General features: G+C 39.6%; 1 protein-coding gene across 1 annotated transcript in view; it reads left to right on the top strand.

The window, feature by feature from the left end:
• The first annotated feature begins 4,358 nt into the window (after nt 1–4,358).
• The window catches only part of LOC111663549 (galactosylgalactosylxylosylprotein 3-beta-glucuronosyltransferase 1-like), a 26,276-nt gene continuing 16,200 nt past the window's right edge, over nt 4,359–14,434 (top strand). The window contains exon 1 of the mRNA XM_023417778.2: nt 4,359–4,528. The gene's annotated coding sequence lies outside the window, so the exon portion shown is untranslated. The remainder of the gene's footprint in view (nt 4,529–14,434) is intronic.

The following is a 14,434-nucleotide window of genomic DNA, read 5'->3' as shown; positions in this document are numbered from 1 at the left end:
ATATTGTATTTCCTGTGACTACTTCAATGATAATAAAAGTAAAGTTAAATGTTTTTAATGTGAAGTCTATTGCGAATGTGACACCCAGTTCATACTACTGCAAATATATAAAACTCTCTTCACCGGGCCATAGACTCAGTGATCATTGTGTTACCTCATCTAACAAAAGAGAGTGATGTAATAGACATTTATTCAAATAGAAATTTTCAAGATTTCCACTTAAAACCAACCAAGGTGATTGAGCTCTGTGTAAGCAAACAGTTATCTACACATTCACATTCTGCACTTATACAGTAGAGCATCATTATTCATTTGGAGTCGTATTTCTGGTCAAGTCCAATATTCACTCAGCTCTGTTCTGCTTCCCACTAATTCTTGAGGGAAACTCATGAATCACTGGCTGCTACGTTTTCCACCAAGGTAAAAACTATTTCTGCTGAAAAGTTGGATTTATACTCAAGTGGCCATTCAAAGAACTGCAGTCTCCACCCAGTCTTCTAAAAAATTATGTTTATATGCAACAAAAATGCAACAGTTAATATGTTTTGTAGCATTTTGAAACATTTTTCCACCAAAATAGCCGATGTTACAGAATAACATCCACGTATAGTGACTCCAGCAATGTTACACTTTTTTATGGTTCTGCTGAGACTCTCAGCGCTTGTTTGAGCTAAAGATCCTGGTCTGGTTTAATACAGACAACATGTTTATTTCCATTTAACCAAAACCATGATCTTTCCCTAAACTTAGCCAAAGTGCTTTTGTTGCCTGAACCACAGAGTGTGTGAGCGTGAATCTCGATCTCTGGTTTGTCAGTCGTGTGCTTTGTTCACCTGCCGTTCACCCCAACCACTTCCTGGTGACTCTGCTGCAGTTCACAAACACGTTGCCTCTGGACATAATCCATCTGTTTCCTACTAAATGTATAGCTGTTGCAGTTTAGTTACATCATTTCTAGGAGACAGGGTTGTTAAAAATGAACGTGGGTAAAAACAAAAATGTAGTAGGCCAAAACAAGGAAGGACAGGTCACTCTGTGTGCACGAAGAGAAGTTTGAGTCAAAGTCACCTCTCAGTATGTGAAGTGCACCTATAACTTGAATCTGTTTGTTATTCCACTGTTCATTTAACAACATAAAGACCGGAGAAGCAGCTACAGAATACCAATTGAGCTGGGGAAGTGATTTGTTTGCTGGTTTGGGAAAGCCGCGCTTCAGGGCTCTTTGTGAAGGATGAATTAACACACATTGTAGGCCGCCCATTGAGACACCCTGAGACAAAATGCCCAGCCATTCAGCTTGGCTGAGACATTTCTTTTCCTGCAACTTCCTTTGCCTTGTTCTCTCTCTCTCTCTCTCTCTCTCTCTCTCTCTCTCTCTCTCTCACTCTCTCTGTCTCTCTCTCTCTCTGTCTCTCTCTCTCAGCCACCATTGCCAAAGTTTGTGTTGCTGTTGTCTGGAAACAGAGACAGTGACGAGGTAGATGATGCTTTCCCATAAGGCTTTGACTATGCAGTAACTCTACTGTACTAAATCCAAACAAAGCATATTGAAAACACAATCCTCTCTCAAACACAGTGCTGCAGCTGCAGTATTGCACTAACTGCAGGAAGGAGAATACTGTGCAGGGCTTTGCCCTAAATATTGCCTTCACCCCTCTGGAGACCAACTTCCAGGAGATCTGGAAGTCTGTCAAAATGCGTACAGGGTCCCCGGGCGCTTTGACCTACTTGTTTCTTTTGCAAGGCAAACTGTGGAGACATACAGAAAGAGAAAATAGTTCACAACTGTAAAGAATTCAGTCATCACCGCCAACACTCACTGGAAAAAGGGCAATGCAACAGCATGTTATTTTGCCAAAAATTGAATTCACAAAAATGAAGGCAACACACAGCGTAGACTAACCTCCACATCACAAAGGTGAACAGCACAATGTAGATTACAACCACTCTAACCGGCTCTCCTGCTAATATTGCAGCAAAAGGAGGACTTAAGATTAAGCTGCATGCTCACAGATGTACCATTATGAGACCATCATTTGTACATTTCCAGCTCTAATAAGACCTGACCTGTACTTTCTCTACAGTAAAGATTTGTACATACTGTAATAATGTAGATATTTGCAGCAGTGGTTAATGTGTTGTACCAGTGAGAAACCTTTCACTCAGGGAGTCACAATCCTGTTTCCTTCCTCTTTCTTTTTCAAGAATGATAAAACATTACTTGACACAATCTCGTGGTATCGTGGTTACATGCTGATTTACACTATCTTAGCACTTTATTAGGAACATCTGTACACCTGCTTATTCATGCAATTATCCAATCAGCCATCATGTGTGCAATGCATAAATTCATGCAGATCTATATCATGAGCTTCAGTTAATGTTCACATCAAAGATCAGTGTGAGAGAAAACGAGATCTCAGTGACTTTGACTGTGACATGATTGTTGGTGTCAGCTGAGCTGGTTTGAGTGTTTCTGGATTTTCACACACAGAACGATGCAGAAAACAAAAAACATCCAGAGAGCAGCATCCCCGAGGAAAGGTTGGAAAGAACATATCCTGGTCTGATGAATCTGGATTTCTGCTCAGGCAGCAGATGGCAGTTTCAGAATTTGACGTCCATGAAGCATGAATCCATGGACCCAACCTGCCTTGTGTCAACAGTCCAGGCTGCTGCTGCTGGTGTAATCCTTCCAGCAGGATAATGCTCCATGTCACAAAACAAAAGTCAGGTAATTACTACAGATTGACAAATAAAAATCTGAGTGTTCTGTCGTCTGTATTTAGGCAAATTCACCAATTTCTGACATTTGGCAAAATCAAAAACATATTAAAAACCTTAACACAGTCTGATTTTTGATTAAATATTTCTTGCCTTTATCATTTTCATGGAGCTGAAGAATGTCGCTGGAACACAGATCAATGCATTCAAGGCCACAGCGACATAACGAGGACAAGCATGATAATGCCGACAATTTGCGTTTCTTTTTTTCTCCATTAAAGTTTTCACACAATTCTAGGAAAATAAAAAAGTGAACTGAACCCCTCACATCCAGCCCGATTTACAAATCACTGTGATTATGGAGAAAATGTAAAGGTCACATTTCAAACTTTGAAAGGTCACAGCTGCTGCACCCCCGGGTCTCATTGTGATGACGCTATGAGGGATGATGTATCTCGTTGCACAGAGGACAGCGTTAGACAGAAGATTAACACAAAAACATTTATTTACACAAAAACTTTGCACCCATGTCCTGTCAATTATCATAACTGTCTTCTATACTGTGCATTTGACATGCATCTGCTAAATCACAGCAACTCATGCTGTACCAACCTTTTCAGGAGTAAGATTATGGATATAAATACTTGCTTCGACTATAGTTTACTATTTTAATGGCCTGTGCAGTCACTTAGGCTCTTGTATTGTTTTCTTGTCATTAATCAATGTAGTGAATTACAGAGTCCACTAATGTGCACACCACCACGGTTTTAACAGCTGCTGGATTTTCATATTTTTTTTCTAATTTCTGAGGTGTCACATGATGCGTAGCCACAATCCATTATTTAGTAAAGGTTAGGCTCAAGTTTGGTGTATTACCCTCAGTAGCTTAGCATTTCTTCTAAATGTCACACCTCTCAAAAAGAGGAAAAGTAGCACTTACTGCTTCCTCAGAGGTGATCTTTCAATGTCAAAAATTGTAATTACATCCCACGTGTTTGGAAGGTAATTCTGTGCTTGTTTAAATCAGCGGCTTTTCATTGGGCACATTATGTACACAAGAAGATTTTGATCCTCTTTCCACAAGCTCCGGTTTTCTTAGACACACACAAAAAGTACACAACTGATGACATGACACTTCCTCTCCATGTTTTCTCCTCTCATCCTTGTAGGCTGTCAGTCCCTCTGTAGTACATGCCAGTAGCTGCTTGTTTCAGAGAGGATGGGGGTTGGTCCTGTCGAGACTTCCTCAGTCCCATATAAATACACTCTCAGATGTCTTGCTTCAAGCTGAGTCTGTGTCTCTCTCTCTCTCTCTCTCTCTCACACACACACACACACACACACACACACACACACACACACACACACACACACACACACACACTCCTGCTGGAATCAAACAATCACCACTAACAACAAGAAAGAGGAAGTCGAGGGGTTGTTCATTTGGTGCAAGGGAGACAGGAGCAGCAGAAAGGTGAAGTGAAATAAGAGGAGAGAAAGAGTGACAGATAGGAGCGGAGGGAGGAGAGTAGGGGAGAAGGAGGGAGGGTTTATTGCCAAGTAAGCTGCCCCCTCTTCTGCCACATCCCAGTCTGTGAGCACCGGAGCACAGCGTGAGCTCTGGAGCGCATTCCCGACATGTACACCTGTAAGCCCTATTCATTCATTCAGGGATGCGGCATTCATGTATGAATGGCAGCGACAGCAGCAAAGAGTATTTGAAATCTGTCTTGATGAGATCACTTGGGCTCGGAGGCAGAGGCAGTGGAGGAGCAGGCGACAGGCACGGTCTACAAACAAGGTCTGAACCTTTTTCTCTTCTTTCCCTCAGCTCTTTTGAAATATGCAGGAGCGACAGACATGGCACATACTCGCACTGTTTTTGGAGGATCTTTTCTCGCTTCGCTGGGTCTAAAATCAACCTGTAGTGCTTGTTGAATATGACAAGCTACAACAGAGATGAGTTTGTCAAACCCTCTGGTATCAATGCGTCTCCCCGACAGAGAACTTTCATGCTGATAAAAGTGGTTTACAGAGGATTATAGAGGATCATGGGTAGATTCTTTGTTTGTTTGTTGTTCCATACCAGAAATCTGGTTTGCTTTGTGAAATCCTCTCACTACAGTAGCTCTGATCATCAACTTGAAAAGATACTGATACCTCAACATAATTTATGTTTTGTAATGTCACTGCTGAGATGCAGCCTGTCATTCTTGGCTCTGCTTAGCAACACTGACTTTGGAAGATTTTCAAGAGGTCTTTCTGGCACCTTGCTGCCAACTTGTCTGGAGAAAAAAACTGACACTAAAGAAGAAGCAGTTTAAAAGATAAAATACATCTCTATAAGTCATTTAGATAGAAGGGCAGGAAATCTACTTGTCTCTCCATTTAAAACGAGTAAAAACAATAAAGAAAAAGAAAACAAGACACATATCAGATCCCAACTCTGAGACATTTTAGTGATGTTCAGGCTCACAAACGGCAGCAGTTCAGCGTAATGTAAGTGTTATTATTACAAATAATACTGAACTACTAGCTCTACAAAATATGGCAGTGTGGGTGACATATAACATATTTTTCAGTTTTGTAAATGGACTTCTACAGTGACATGTTTAGTTATGAATATGGAGTAACAAGACTAGCTGTAACCCTAATATTTGGCTGGACTGTTTGCATTCTGCTTAGTGTTAGTTGTTTGCTTCTCTCCTCCTCTCTGTGCTCACATACACAGTATTTTAATACAGCTGAATTCACCATAAAGCTGTTCTCAAGTATGAAATACTGACTGAAACGCAGCCCATTAAAACTACATGTTAACAGTCACTTCCAAGCCATTTGTAAGCTGCTGCTAAAATCCCAATTTTATAACCACGATAAGTTAAACACTATGGTTGAGATTTCAGCTATATTTGTAGAAGGATCACTCAGAGAGAAAGTTGGAGGATCATTCACATCAGCTGCTGTGCGGTCAGTAGAGAGAGGTGTGCCTGCAGAGGGAAAACCCAGCCTCACGCCTTGTGGAGCATCACAGGCGACTCTCCTCTACAGAAAGTCGTAAAGGTCTGTCGGTACGTGCTTTTTGAAAAAAAAGTTGCTAAAGGGGTTTGAAAATGCACTAAGTTGGCAACAGTGTTTGTTCATGCCAAATCATTTTGAAAGACCATTGACCAATAGGGAAACTCCACAGGCGGCCAACCAATGGTGTATCTTAATCACTCAGTCAGTCAGCGACAGACCTGTTTATAGGGGTAGTCATGCTGTTGCAGTCCAGCAAAAAAAAAAAAACAGTCAAACTACCAGCAGATCGCACCAGTGAGTCACATTTTTTTATGTGTTAATTAGAAGTTTTTCGCATGTTATAAAATCACAAGCAGTTTAGAAAGTGAACTGATTTCTGAGAATTATTTTTGAGTGCTACATGTCAAAGGTAAAGCAAACTCTCATCTTTTCCTGGTGTTCAACATGAACCAGTGCTGCAGTCGGCTACATATTCTAGTAGTGGATCATCGCCACGTTATCTTTATAGATATTTAATGAAGTCTAAAGATTTTCACATGTACTGGGCTGTTTATTAACAAATTGCTCAAACATGCTTCTGGTTGAAGCAGTTTTATGTAGAAAGAAAAACTCATTAGAGGGCTTCTTCATGGAGAATCTGAAAACCTTCCCAATGATTATGATTCTGCATCAGTTCCTGTGGAAACCAAATCAAATGCATATCAGCAGAATTAAGTGTAGCTTGGAAGGATATTCAAGAGAAAATCATCACACTTTGAACGAGCTCCGCATCCTTTCCATTTTTTATCTGCATACTCTGCTGTGCTCTTGATGTACATTACAAAAAAGTGCCTTTGAGTCAGATTGTTTGAGGTTGTTTTTGCCCACTTGAAAGCTGCTTAAGATCAGAGGCAAATTTTCACTTCAAGCGGAGGGAATGCTACATGAGCAGATCAATACACAGAGTGGGTCCTCGCCAAACCAGCACTATCATCCCACCATGCAGGATGGTGACTCCTCTGAAGTTCCCCACTGAACCCTAATCTTTCATGCCAGATTTACAATAAGGGCTGTCTAGACTATAGTCTAACAGGAACAGTCATTAATGCTAACCGAGCAATGACAAATGATAGAAAAGATTTTAGATTTGTAGTATACAGTATGTAGTGGTTTTGTAGTGGTTGTACATTTCCTGTAATGATGTGCTTTCTCTTTCCCTTCCTCTGCGCTTTTTAGACAAAGTATTCAGACTATTCAGTGGGGGTAAGCTGCAGTTGGATGATATCTGTTAATGGAGAGATAACAGGATATACTTGTAGTTTTAGCCATATTAGTGGCGTGGTTCTATGGAGATGTCGGACCACTAATCTGGTCCAAACTACTGGATGGATAGTCTGGAATGAAATCCTAAGGACTTTGGTGACTCCCTGACTTTTCCCAGCGCCACTGTGAGGTTCACATTTGTGGTTGTGAGTGAATTGTCTCAAGAAGATGAATTGTCATTCATGCTCCCATCAGGATGAAGTGTAACTTTGGTGATCTGTCATCTAGCGCCCACAAAAGGTCAAATTTAATTTACACAATACTTCGGTTTATGACCAAATACCTGCAAAACTAATGACGTCACATCAGCTATGCTTTCTGCTTCATGCTAGTTAGCAAATATTAGTATTATGCCTTCTAAACAAGCATGTTAACATTATCATAATGAGGATGTTAGTATACCAATGTTACCATTTAGTATTTAGGCCCTTAGCAGACGTTCAGAAGAAAAACAATGTCCAGTTTTAGTGATAGATCAATGAGTTTGAAAGTTTATCAGAACATCGCCACCTGGCCATTGCAGCACTTTGCTGGATAATGTTGCGTTGCAGTTATGTGTGGGTCATCTTTTCTGCCAAATGATGCTGCTTTTTTTTCCCTCCAAAGACCTCTGCATCAGCCCCCACACAGCGTCACTGGACCAGTCTCCTTCCAATGAGTGAGAGAGCTGCATTGTTTCACAGGGCTGAGCGTCAGTCTGAACTTGCCTCATGTCACGCAAAGCACTTCTGTCTGGCACCACAAACTATTTTGCAGATTGAAAGGCTGTTTTGTTCTTTGGTCAAGGCCAGTGACAGCGTTTAAACAATTTTTTCTGATAATTGTAATGAAATTATTACAACATGTGTTGGTCACACTGAGCCCCAAAAATCAGGGTTTAAAATATCATGAATGACACTGTAGCTTCTACCATATGATTATTACTTACTTACACATTAGTCTGTTTGTTCAAGTTAGTTGTGTTGTGTGTCAGTGCAAAATCTTGTACATTTGCACTGTGTAATTCAGTGAACATAAATGCACTTTATATGTAAGCAGCTCTCATCAAATGACTCACCATACCCATAATTATTGGAATGTTACGCTTTGTCCAGTCTGGCTGTGACTCAGCTCTTCCAACCACCAGGGAGATGCAGATACATTGTTCCCCACAGTGGATTCTTGATGAGCTAACGAGGTTCACCCTCTTCTTGGAGTGAGACAGACAATGGACCTGAATGTGAATGAATGTAGGAGGAGTGACTTTAACATACATGTACTTCGAGGCAGGAAGTTGCCATGTCACTTCACTGCACCAGCAGTGTGCAGTGGGTGCAGACAAAGACGAGGCTCATCTTCACTGAGAAATCTTGAAGGCAGGTGCTCACTGAAGCCAGGACGAGTCCTGAGACAAACATTAGCAGCCAGACACTAAAGCCGTCAGATCTCAATCTAAAAATATTTTTATCACCTAAATGATAAATGAAATGTGATATTTCCACCTTTGCAGTAATGACATTTCAGTGCCTGTATGTCATACACATCTCAGTTTCCTAGAGAAGTGATAATGATGTTGAATACATACAGTAGATCACAGATATAGTCATGTCTGTATGGTGTAGTATCATTTAACAATATGCGGGGCTTTTTCTGTTGAAAATGTTGATTGGCTCATTATGGCTAATGTGGTCACATATGTCCTAGTTAATGATGCATCAGCAACACATTTCACAGCATGTTTATATTCACATATCATCATAAAACATAAGCACACCATAAGTTATAGTAGCAATTCATTTCATTTATATAGACACCGTTACAAAGAGCTTTACAGTAAAAACAACAAAAAAATTAATAACATTAAAAATCATGATCATATTCATTTCATCAAATCAAGCACATGGTACACGCTCTACCTGGTGAACTACCAGGACGTCCTCAACAAACAGTAATCTTAAAATCCATTTTAAAACTGACAGGTAAACGGTGTGATGTGGTCACATCTCTTAGACCGTGTTAAAAGCTTGTCAGCAGCGTTTTACATCAGCTGTGGTCTTTGGGTGTTCCTCCTGCTGATACAAGAATAAAGGAAATTGCAATAGTCCAGTTTGAAGGAGATGAAAGAATGGATGACCTTTTGTGGATTTGCAGATGAAAGGGATGACCTGATCTTGGCTAAATAATCAATTGTACAAAGCAGGATTGCAAAACTAGTCATCTGACTGTCAAAGGACAAAGACCCAGAATAGACCCCTGAGGGACCCCGTGATAGAAAGGAGCACCAGAGCAGGAGGTATCTCTAAGCACAGCAAAGAAAGACCTATGAGACAGATCATCCAGAGCCACATCACTGATGCAAACACAGTTTTTTCAGACACCTGATGAAGACATTGTGGTCCCCTGTGTCAAAGGCTGAGGTCAAGGAGGCCTAAAATCAAGTACAGGTCTACATCAGCAGCAAGAAAGAGCACACTGGTTCATAAATTGTTTATAAAAGAAATCAGTTGTATCGAGACAATTAATTTTTTCTAAAATCTTAGATGAAAATGTTTGTGTAGAGATGGGTCTAAAATTACTTGTAAAAAAGGGTATTTCTTTAAGAAATGGTAAATGGTAGCATGTTTAAAATTGGTGGGAAAAGCAGCAGTAGACTGTTAACGATGTCTAGAGTGTAGCCAACCGCCTGAAATACTGCTTTTATAAACCAAGTGGGACTGCAGTCTGAAGGTCAGCTGGTGATTCTGAAAGTGCAACAGTGCGTTCCCGGGTTCACAGAGACATTTCACTGAACAGAGTCAGTGCTGAAGGAGCCAAGCTCTCTCTGTCTCTCTGTGGAGGATTCAACTGGCTAAACTGGGGACCAATCACCAGTTTTGGTTGATTTGGTTTTAAAGGGAATACTGGGATTGTGGTCGTGTTTATCAATCAGCTGTGAAAACTTTCTTTCTTTCTTGGTTGATTAAACACTGATCAGTGGACATCAGATGTTTAAGAGTAGCAAGAGCATTATGTTTATTAGTTTGAGGGATTAAAACCTTGACCGAAACAAGAAGCAGAGATGAATTCAGAGGGTCGGAGCGATTCAGCATGGAGGGTTTAGGGTCAGGAGAGATGAACAGTACCAGAGGAGCACTGCTTTGTGGACAGAACCGGCAAAATCAACACATCCTCCGCATAGAAACCACAGGAGAGCACCCTGTAATTCCCCTTGTAATGCTTGACATATTCAATTAGATTAAAAGAGTTTGATCAGATCAGAAGTAAAAGAGGAAGAAGAGGGGCAACTAACATACAAACTCTGTCATATTGGAGCATAATAACTTAATAAAGGTCCAGAGCCAGTAGTCTGCAGATTAAAATCTGTTTTTTAAAATAAATCTAAGACTCAAAAGAAGGAAAAAAGCTGATTTAGACAAAAAAAAAACCAAATGATTTCTATGTTTTTCTACATGATCCCTGCCACAACTTGTCAATCTTGGCTGGTAGAAGAATAAATATTCTGGAGGATGTGACTCGGTGAGAGGGACGTATTCATCAGAAGTAATCCAGGACTCCAGGTAGATAAAAAGCCTTATTAGGGAGGAATCCTACATTAAATAAACAGAGAAGAGCTGTTTCAACACAGGGGATGGAAGAAGTGGCTTTAACTGTGATGAGATTGTTTCTGTGTGGACTGTAAGTACATTTTGATATTTCAGTGATCTAAAAAGAATGAGGGAGTTGGTGAGAGAGATAAAAACCAGCAGCAGAAGGACCCACACTGTCTGGGACTTTCAGGACTGTGATACTGTAATAAACTGTAATAAAAACTGTACTAAAAGTAGAAATCAGTTTTCCTCTTCATCTTCAGTTAGGATGAAACCCACTCGGTCCAGAAACAATCTAAATTCTAATAAAACCAAGCCCAGTCGCAGCAGTAAAATCATGCATCCAATGGTGCAGATAAGTGGTATCACACTTTACTTGCTGAGACATTTCCTGAGTTTTCCACTCAGACACACAACTTTCACACAACCTTCCACAGCATCTCACTGATAGAAACTGATTGTTACAAACCTACAAAGGGGAATTGATCAGCGGTGTTTGAACAGCTGTCTCAGCACTACCTGAAGCAAGCAGGGTGTACTCCTTCCCTTGCCCAATGTCAGCTGGGATGGGCTCCAGCCCCCCTTGCGACACTATAAGGATAAGTGGAATGGATAATGGATGGGTGTTGCCGTTTTTGGGCTGAGCATGCCTCAGTCCACTCATAAGACACACATCTATCTTATATCTAACTCTTGTTTGTTTGAGAAGGGATGGACAAACACACAGTGCACTCCTGATGTAAAGCGTCACATGACTCACTCCATTAGCATCAGTGGGCTTGAGCCTCAGACAGGGGAGGACAGAGACAGAAAGAGCAGCAGTGTGTGTGTTTCTTTAACTAAATGAGTCTTTCTGGTGATGATTGAACTACTTAAAAGTTACTGCACTATTTTTAAAGTTTCTCCCCCCTGGGGCAAACATTGTCAGCAACTGAGAGCCAGTAAACAAGTTTGTGTGCATGTGCTGCGTATGTGTGTGTTTTTTGTAATGAGGATGGCTGGCGTACAGAATAATATTGTTGTATATACTCTAATGAAGCTGCTCTGGCTGTGTGTATTATAACTGAGTCAAGGCCATGCATTCGCTTGGCTCCTGATTGTGATTTTTTATTTGTCATACATGTGGCTGTGATTGTTTTGAATGTAATTTTGTGTGTGTGTGTGTGTGTGTGTGTGTGTGTGAGAAGATAAAATTGTCTCTGCGGGGGTGTGCAATACATCCAATCAATAAAATGTTATTAGTGCTAATTTATTCAGATTGAACAAGAGAGTTCTACGTAATTGAATATATACATTTCTCCTATATTTTCACTTTAGGTCATGCATCAAAATCTATATTTTTTTAATATGTTTTATATATTCTATATGATTTTTTTAATCTCCTGTTTGTCAGATTTTCTTCCAAATGCAGAGACAAGAACTTTATGATGTCATTTCAAGGCAAAACAAGAAGCTGCTCCATTAACCGTTATTACTGACACAGAATTGTTGTTTCTCGCTTTGATCATGAGAATAATTGGATTAAACTAATTACATGCCCAGCAGAATATTGCACTTGTGCTCAGCAGTCATCTATAGTGTGATTTTTGATGGGACAGATCGTCATTTGCCTCTGGCTTCTGATTTATATTTTGTCTTAAGAATGCAGCAGTTGCAACATGGTCGTAAAAGCATCTTAACATAATTATTACTTTGATTGTGGTCATATTTCGTGAATTGATACCGCGATGAGACATGAATTTTGATGATTGTCGATTCCCTCAAGGGGAAACAAGCACATAATTATTTACTCCTTCAACAAATCCAGTATGCAAAATGGCAAGAAAATGGGAATATGAACTGAGGGAGTAGCTTGATCAAATTATTGTCAAACTCAAAGTGCATGCAGTAATTAGATTATAGTGTGCCCATAACCAAAGCCAGTGAATGAGAATGACAGTGGTGACTTTTCAGTGGATACTGGTTCATTTTCTGTTGTTACAGTTGAAGTAAGTGATGTTAATAAAGTTTAAAACTTTTCAGTTTATTGAATTAGTCTCCAGTGTTTAGGAACACTGCTGACAAACTGTAAGTCTCAATTCTTTGACCATGAAAGTTTATATTTATTACAGTGGGATTGGATTCCTTATGCATGAGGAGAGTCGGAGCAGCTCAGTGTGACATGGTTTTTACTTTACACATGCTTATGATAAATGTAAAAGAGCTGACTTGATTTGGCTCCAAACAGACATTTCACTCCATTCAAATTGTGGTATGAATCATTGAGAGATAATGTTTTTAATTAAGTCTGTACGTCAAGGCGACCACATTATGTAAGGATGAGAAAATATAATACACAAGGTGAACAATACAGATACACATTGTGTAATTTTCTCTCTTTCCTCTGATAACTCCTAAATGTCCTGTTTGTGTTGAACTACGTCCATACATCAAAGTCAAGGTAAACGTTATTATTCCAAAGGTGTAATTCGTTGCGCAGCCAGTAGTAAATAAATACAGTGATCACTCACTCAAACAAATTTACACAAGGAAACAAAGAGTTACATTACAGCAAGATCGCAAAACTAAGATGTAATGAAATTCCATCACGGTATTGGTTCATTTGAAAACTTAAATTCTAACTAATTAAAGTATTTAGTGTAAAGGACTATGTGCTTTGCCAAATGGATTCTGAGTGTTTACTTTTACAATTTTTTGGCTGGTTGCATGGATCGGTGTCCAGCTTGTATACACACTGACGGTTGGCATCAGTAAGAACAATTAAATACAAAAACAGTGACATGATTCTTTTTCAACTAGTGGACAAAAATCTCATGCTAAGAGCTATATGGAGTGTAATCACTATTGATTAATTTGTCTGTTTACTTCACACATTTGTGTTTAAAGTGAGACTATGTAAGTTTTGCTGAACAGCAGCCGCTCTGGCTACAACTGACCGTTATGGAATAATGCTAGCATTTAGCCAAAATGCTAAGCTATTGCAACAGTAGTGCAAATAGAAGAGAGTCATGAAGTCAACAAAGTGACCCAGTAATGTCCATTATATAGCAATATTTACATAAAGTTTGCTGGCAACAGGTCAAACCAGATCAAGTAAGGCTTTAGCTGCAGAACCCCTGAGTAGTATACTGAAGTGAGCGAGGGCATGTTTCATTGCTTATGAATTCAACTTTTCATTTGTAAGAGCAAGTACGTGTGTTAATCTAAAAAAAGTCACATATTGTTGTTTTATGTTTTTGTTTTTACCACTATTCCCACATCAAACAGTGACTGCTGACCTCAAAAAACACTCAGCACATTTTATTTATTATTCTCACTCTTATGAGCTATGAAATGTACGGAGCGGCCGGCGATGTTTTTCAGTTATTATGTTGTACATGGTTCCAGAGTTTGTTTGTTTCAAGCAAACACACACACAAGAAGGTCCTAATTACAAATGCAAAGTGGGCTGTAAGTGGGAACATTTTCCCTGTTGGAGCTGTGAAATGCATTGTTGGCACTGTGCTATCTGGTACTCATTAACACTCTCACTGAAATGACTTCACACCGTCTGTACTTGTAACCATCTTCACAGCAGAAAGCTGTAATGGCATACGCCCACATGTTAAATTATTTAACTATCTCTCACTTTTTTCTTTTTCTTATTTTTTTTTTACAATTTCTGAAGAGGGCATTAATTAAAATCTACTCATCATGCAATTAATCTTAAAAAAAAAACTTTGCCTTTGCTCTCCCAATATTTTATCTATAATCTCATAGTAGAAAAATTTGAGCACCAAATATCACATTTCCTGATATGAGTTTAGACTTAGTCATTTTAT

Source organism: Seriola lalandi, unplaced genomic scaffold, assembly GCF_002814215.2.
Source record: "Seriola lalandi dorsalis isolate HSWRI2012SDOR001 ecotype SW California unplaced genomic scaffold, Sedor1 jcf7180002054577, whole genome shotgun sequence".
NCBI classification, from domain to species: domain Eukaryota; kingdom Metazoa; phylum Chordata; class Actinopteri; order Carangiformes; family Carangidae; genus Seriola; species Seriola lalandi.
Note: the sequence above shows the minus strand (reverse complement) of the source record. Positions and strands in the feature narration are given on the sequence as shown.